The sequence below is a fragment of the Pelmatolapia mariae genome, linkage group LG4 (genome assembly GCF_036321145.2).
Source record: "Pelmatolapia mariae isolate MD_Pm_ZW linkage group LG4, Pm_UMD_F_2, whole genome shotgun sequence".
NCBI classification, from domain to species: Eukaryota; Metazoa; Chordata; class Actinopteri; order Cichliformes; family Cichlidae; genus Pelmatolapia; species Pelmatolapia mariae.
In genome coordinates this window covers 24,540,636-24,547,516 of record NC_086230.1, presented here as the reverse complement: position 1 = coordinate 24,547,516, position 6,881 = coordinate 24,540,636, and positions in this window count along the sequence as shown.

Genomic DNA, 6,881 nt, shown 5'->3' with positions numbered 1-6,881 from the left:
AACACACACGTTAATTCAGAAGACAGTACACTCACCCATTTAGCGCAATCAGCACGCATTTGCAAACAGCAATCTTCAAATGAAAGCTCTTTCCGAAATCACATATACACAGACATATTTGTAGTATAAACACAGTCTCAACCTGGTAAATATTACCTTGTAGTGATTCCATTGTTGGAAAAAAGGATTGAGCTTTGATGATGAAGCCTGCATGATGAACTGGCTGGACAAATATGTTTAATAAATTTGGTGCTTGGCTTGGTTTTAGTATCTTCAAAGGAGAAAATTATACCACACAGAATTTAACTGCATTCTATCAAGAAGCAGTTGATAATACAGCACACGTCAGTAATATCGCTGCCTACTGCCAGCTTGGGCAGGCTCCAGCTCCAAACACCAGTGTCCCATATCCCTGCAAATGACAAAAATGCATCAGAAATAGATGGATGGAATCAAACATATGCATGATAAATGTATAATAAATAGGCAATTGACTTCAAAATGTTCTGATATTAACTGTTGCATTCCCCATTCTCTTTAAATTTCCAAAGGGCAGAAATGTTTGCACTACTAATGAATATGTTTCCTTAAATGAATAGAATTAGCAAAACCATGTACCCAGGAAAATTACCAACATTTTCTTTTTTCTTTTTTTTCTGAAATTGATCGAGTTATATTGATTATGACATATGGCGTCACCATTTTGTAAAAGGATGTAAAGGCATGAATATATATTGCTCTTCTAATACAGATTTTATAGAGCTGTGTTGGTAAGGTGATTGGGGGCAGTGGGCTGGCAGCTGTTGCTGCTGTGCGGGGGCCCTCAGGTCTCGGCCTACTCCTAATGGCCAAACCAGCTGTCGGAGTTCTGTCTGTAGGGGCGCAGGGCTTCAGGAGGCGGGGAGGGCATGAGAACTTCCACCCCCCTGTCCTGGGGGGCGGGTCCCCGCCTTGTCTGCCCTCCTCTGAAAGGAGGTGATTGATGGCGCAGGGTTGACACCATGCTTCCCCAACAATTGACTCAGGAGGGATAGAGGATGAACAGAGACCAGGGGACCCCTCCACGTCTTTCTCTTCTGGTTTTCAGAGGCTAATGTGGGATCAGTTGCAGTTATAATTCAGTCATTTTTCTCAATATGTCTTTTATTTGACATATTTGTCGCAGCATATGCCACACGAAACACTTTTCAAGGCTGTCACCACATTGATTCTGCATAAAAACTCAGGTTATTTTCTGCTTTACTTGTCAGATTACATGGATTTGAACATGGTTTTGTAAAACGGCTGAAATGACCCTCAGCCTTTCGTTAAGATAATCCCACTTGTTGCAGCAGGCCTTCAGTGCCCTCTTCCTTGCACCAGATCAATAAATCCTGACAACAGAGTGAAGATTCATGGTGGACAGTGCTCTGGTCGTGTGTGTCAGGTCATCAGTGGATATCAGCCCAAAGTCTCGACACCAGGGCTCACTAATACAGACCTGACCTTTTGCACTAAACCCCACGATCATCCCTGGATCCCTTTCAGCAAGTCCCCAACACCTCCGTTCTTCTTTAAGATTTACAGCCTCATGGAGGGAGAAAGGATCTGGAAGAGGGGGTTAAGAGAGGGGGGAAGAAGGAAGGGGAAGGGGGACACTGTCCAGCAGCTGCTCACAGTGGTCTTAAGTAGCTATTTCACACGGAAGCGCAGTCATAGTGCTCCGAATTCCTCCAGCTGGTCAGTCTCCAGCTACGTCTGAAACACATTCCTCCACATCAATATCTATTGCAGACTGCTGTGTAGATGTAAATGCCTACAGAAACAGGAAAGGGACAAAAACTCTCTTATTATGATTAGTGACAAAGAATCCTGATCTTGGAAGATATTATTCAGACAAATCCTATAAGTTCTCTGTGTTTTGTCCTACTGCCTTCTGGGAGAACAATTTTACAAAGAAACATGTGTTTCAGAGAACAAAAGACTACCATAAGTAAAAATTCTCCTTCGTTCTTTCTGTCTGTCCTGTTCTCTGCAGAAACAAGACATGTGTACACATACGGGATTTAATAGCCGTTTAGAGAGCTTGTGTGAAAGTCAAACACTTTTTCCCACAATCCAGTGAAAGATCCATCATTGACGTATGTTTACTTTAGGCAAAAAGCTCCAACCTTTAAGCCACTCTGTGTGCGTATGTCAGAGAGTGGGTGGAAGGAATAAGAAGAATAGAATCAGGGTGAAAGAGGACACAGGGAATAACCTCTTTTTTGAGTGGTTGTTGGCAAATTATTAAATCGTGGACTAGAGGCGTGTAATGTAAGCAAGCAAGATGTCATGTATATGGAGAGAGCCAAAAAACAAAACCAAGTGGTTGTAAAAATGTTTGAAATACATTGGATTAAGGGAGGGAGGCAGAGCTCAACATTTTGACATGAGAACACAATGGCAATCAATATAAAAAAAAAGAAAAAATATTAAATGACTCTTATTATGTAACTAGATTAGAAGTAATGTAGAAGTCAGAATAACTCCCAAGGATATTAGCACAGAATGGGAGTACTTTGCTGATTCCTTCCTGTGCTAAAAATCTGATACAACAAATTAAAGATGGCAGAGCAAACAAGCAGCGCAGAATCCTGGAAAACTAAAGGAAATCAAGAGTTTTATTACTGTCTTCATAAACACTGCCTGTCTCAAGTGTCTCTTTAATCTTCAGAAGCCAGCTCACATTTGAGATGAAGTAACCCTTAAAGATAAAGATATCATACAATTATCAAGCAATAATAAAATCAAGATTCAGATCAAAAGCCTGAATCCTGTACTACAATTGGCCCCGACGTCTGTCTGTAGGGGGTCTCAGCTGCTGATTGGCCGTGACCAGTTTTGTAGAGGGGTTTCTAATCCTCCCCACACTCTTTGTGGGTGCTCTTTGGGCTTTTCCCACATAAATCAGTCTGGTCTGGGTGGTAAAGTCATCACGTCCCCTGTGTCCACACACACTGCCTGTTAGCACCCCTATCACATGGAGTGTGCTTCTCATGAATGGCCACCGAGTATGAAAGGATGATGGAAGCTGACCACGTTAAAAACTGTGGAAAGCCAAAGCAGAAATATAGATAAACATTTGATCATTTAAACCTTCACTGAATACACCCACTGACCAAAAGTGACCCTTGCTTTTGATGACTGATGAAAACTTGTTTGTTTGTTTAGTTGGGGGAGGGGGAAGAGCAAACTTCATTACCAATTTAATTTTATTTTGTATATATAATGAGTATCTCACATAAAATTCTCCACTTCCTGCCCTCATGCTTTATCTATCATTACCTGCCCCGCCCCAGTGTGTCACCTATGTCTATTGTAATTGTTTTTATGCCATGTCTCAAACGTTCCTGCATTGCACTTCTTGTGTTACCATCTTCGTGTGTGTGACTTCACCTACCTTTGTCTATCTAATTTTTAGGCTCAATCTTTACTACTGGATTCGATTGCCTAAACTGACTGATCACTCCATTTTGGGTTGTTTTTTTTTTTTTTGGCTGAAAGTATAGTATGTCTTTTTAACTTTGTTTCTACTGTCATGTATTTTTCATCTTATAGTCACTTGTCAGCCTTTAGCATGTCTTCCTGTTAGTATACATTTGTCTTTTAATGCCTTATGTAGTGCTAACAGATCTTTTAAAACTGTTCATCCTAACAATGTTGCGGAAGGTTTTTTGGCCAACGTCAGCACAGGAATATTTTTGTTGTCTGTGCAACCATCCACAGAGATGTTAAAGGAGTGTGGCAAATATGCAAAATCATCTGATCGTATCATTTGTAGCTCAGGTTGCTTTCCAACTTTGTGCAGCGCGGTGGTTCTTGAGCGTAAGTCTTCCAAGACCTCTTTTTTTCCAAACTGTCTTTCTTCACTGACTGCTGTTAACTTCTATTGATGTCATTACTGTAGCTGTCCATACACATTATGTATCAGCTTACATGTCCAAATTAGTTTCTTACTGGAGAACAAAGAAATACAATGAAAGACACTGTTTTGTGTGTTTGCTTTTTTTTTTTCTTTTTTTTTTAAATCATTTCAATAAATATTCATGTTGCACGTCAAACTAATAGATAATTTTTGTACAGATTGGAACCATTTGACAATTATGGTGAAAGAAGCAAAGGTAACATGAGCATATCTTTTTGCTTTTTGCGTACGGGTGGTCTTCACTTAGCTACATTTGGTCAGCTTTCACACGTGACACTGCAAACGAACAGTATTGTTCATATGTAATTGTGAATAAAGGCTTCTCTGTTGGCAGTGTGTGTCACAATAGTTCCAGGTATCCAAGGTTCTTAAATGCTCAAAGGGAGGAATTACTCAATACTTTGTACAGCTGAGTATACAAAAGCAGAAATATGCCACTAAAGGTTGGTTTTAAAATAAATGTGTATATTAATTTCTCCTAATTAAATGTATTACTGCTGATTCTTCAGATTTACCTTTATTAACTATAAGCAGTGCTAACACAGTTCAAAGAGAAATCTCGCTCTTTCGCCAACAGAGAACAAAGTTATAAATCTTGACCTGTCACATCTTTGTTTGTGTGATTGGAGATTCCCCCTGAGTCCTGTGCGAGAAATTTGTCACCAGGGTTTCGACTCTCACAATTTCTATCAAATACAAACAAAAGCACTGAGTTGTTTGTTCTGTTTATGAGTGCCTTTGTGCATGTGTGTGCTTGAGTAGAGAGGCGGAGTGTGACACCGACATGACAAGAAAAGGGTCTAGGATGAGCTAGAATTCATTAAAATTATTGTTCAAATAAAAGTTCCATTTTCTCTTTCATCTTTAAAACAATAAAGGGTCGTTCATATTTCCAGAAGGAAGAACTGGGACATCCATTTCTCCATTAATGGGATCAGTGAGAGAGTGTCTTTGTTTTCTGAACTCAAGTGGTGTTTATTGTAATCTTCTCAAACAAACCATTTTAACACAACTCTCCTTCAAAGTTGGCTAAGGCAGGTCTAAACTCCATATCAGTTAAAGTTCAATTAAAGACGAAATACTTGAAAATCATTAGAATAATAAAAACAATTGTTGCACATTTTTCTATTAAATTAAGTGTTTGTGTTGTTAAGAGTTATTATAACTAGTCATGTGTTCTTCAAGGAAACAAAAAGATTATGATCTTCAGCTTAGATCACGTTAAAATATTTAGTAATTATTCATTGTTTTATTTTATTCAAGTATTACTTTGATAGGTAACCAGCTCACCACATTATGTTTTGTAGTGAAAGCATTATTAGGTATTAAGAAGCCAAAAGCTAATTTCATGGGAAAGAAGTCCTTCAGTTTTTCAGCATAGTGAAGTACATGAGGCATTTGTAGACTCTGAGTTCACAGATAGCAGCAAACTGTAAATACAACTGCCTGACCCTGAGCACAATGAAAAATCTCTCCCTGGGATTTCTTCCAACTGGAAGCCAGTCAAAATACTGTCAACACCTGGCATAGTAAGTTGGGAGTCTGTCTACTACAACTGTAGGGTTGAAAGAAACATTTCACAGCCAGATGAAAACATAAAAACACAGGTTATTACACCCACTTGAAAAATATATGAACTCCATTACACTTTCCTCTGTTTTTCTATCTAGTTTGCTCTTGCTGCTGGAGACTCAGCCAGAAATATAAATTACCTGTTGTAATACTGGATAATTGGGGGAGTTTCAAAAGGGGAATTTCAGCCGGTTAAAACAATGTCTATGTGCTAATTAAGAATATAAGACTAAGCCATTGTGTACAAAACGCTGAATCCAGCTATTGAAAACTTTGAACTGCCAAACTTTCATCCCACGGTCGTTGCCTAATGAAGCAGGTGTCTGTGAGGCTTAACAAGGTCTTTTGACTGACCCCCTATAGATTACGTCACACTGCAGCTCACAAATTTCACTCCAAACCACTATGCTACACTCATGGCTCTACCCCTTCCTGTAATTTATTCAAGATCAGAAGCAGGAGTAGGGTGATGATGAGGGGGAGATGGTGGTGTAGGGCAGTGTGCTTGAATATTAGTGTGGTACCCTCCCCTGCAGAGAGAAACTGTGTCATAATGCTGGACTGCTTTTATGATTCAAATCAAGGCTATTGTCTCTGTAAGCAACCAGCTCCACTCTGTGCAAAAGAACAACTGAGGTACTATACACTGGCTGCAGAAAATGAGTGCACTGCCATAGACTGAAGAGATGCTGGCTAAATTGAGAGAGCTGAAATGAGAGTGAGAGCTCAGTTCATTACACTGGCCAAAGGCATAACAGGAATGCCTACTGTCTATCGGTCTGCTACCATGTAAACACTATTCACTGTCTTATCTACAGTTCATCAACTGTAAACACAAAAACAAACAAGTAAGTTTGCACATGATTAGACACATTATGGTCTGCTGCCATATTACAGAGACTCCATCTTAATGCACGTAATGTGGGAGTTTTACATTTTGTTGTTTACGATTTGGATGTGGAACAAATATTTGATTTGGAGTAAATGCATTTATGCATTTATATATAGTACCCGAGCACTATACTTAATCCCAAAGTGCATCAAGCTGTTTTATGGAATACTGTCAGGATGCAAAAAATGAAAAAAAAGAAAGAAAAGAAAAAGAAAACATAGAGACTGTGTAAAGTCCACCAGCCTCCTTATGTCTGTAAAAATACAGTCCCGTGTTTGTCTAGGACCTTTCGGAGAAACAAAATTATAGATGAACACTTTTCAGAAGATAGTGTTGATTTCAAAATTGAAGGGGTTATTCGCACAGTTGCAGTTGCAACTGTGTAAGGTCTGTCAGTGCAAAATGTCAAACATGCCAGGAAAGTTCTCTACTGTTTATAGATTTAGTCCAGACCTCATTAAACTGCTGCAA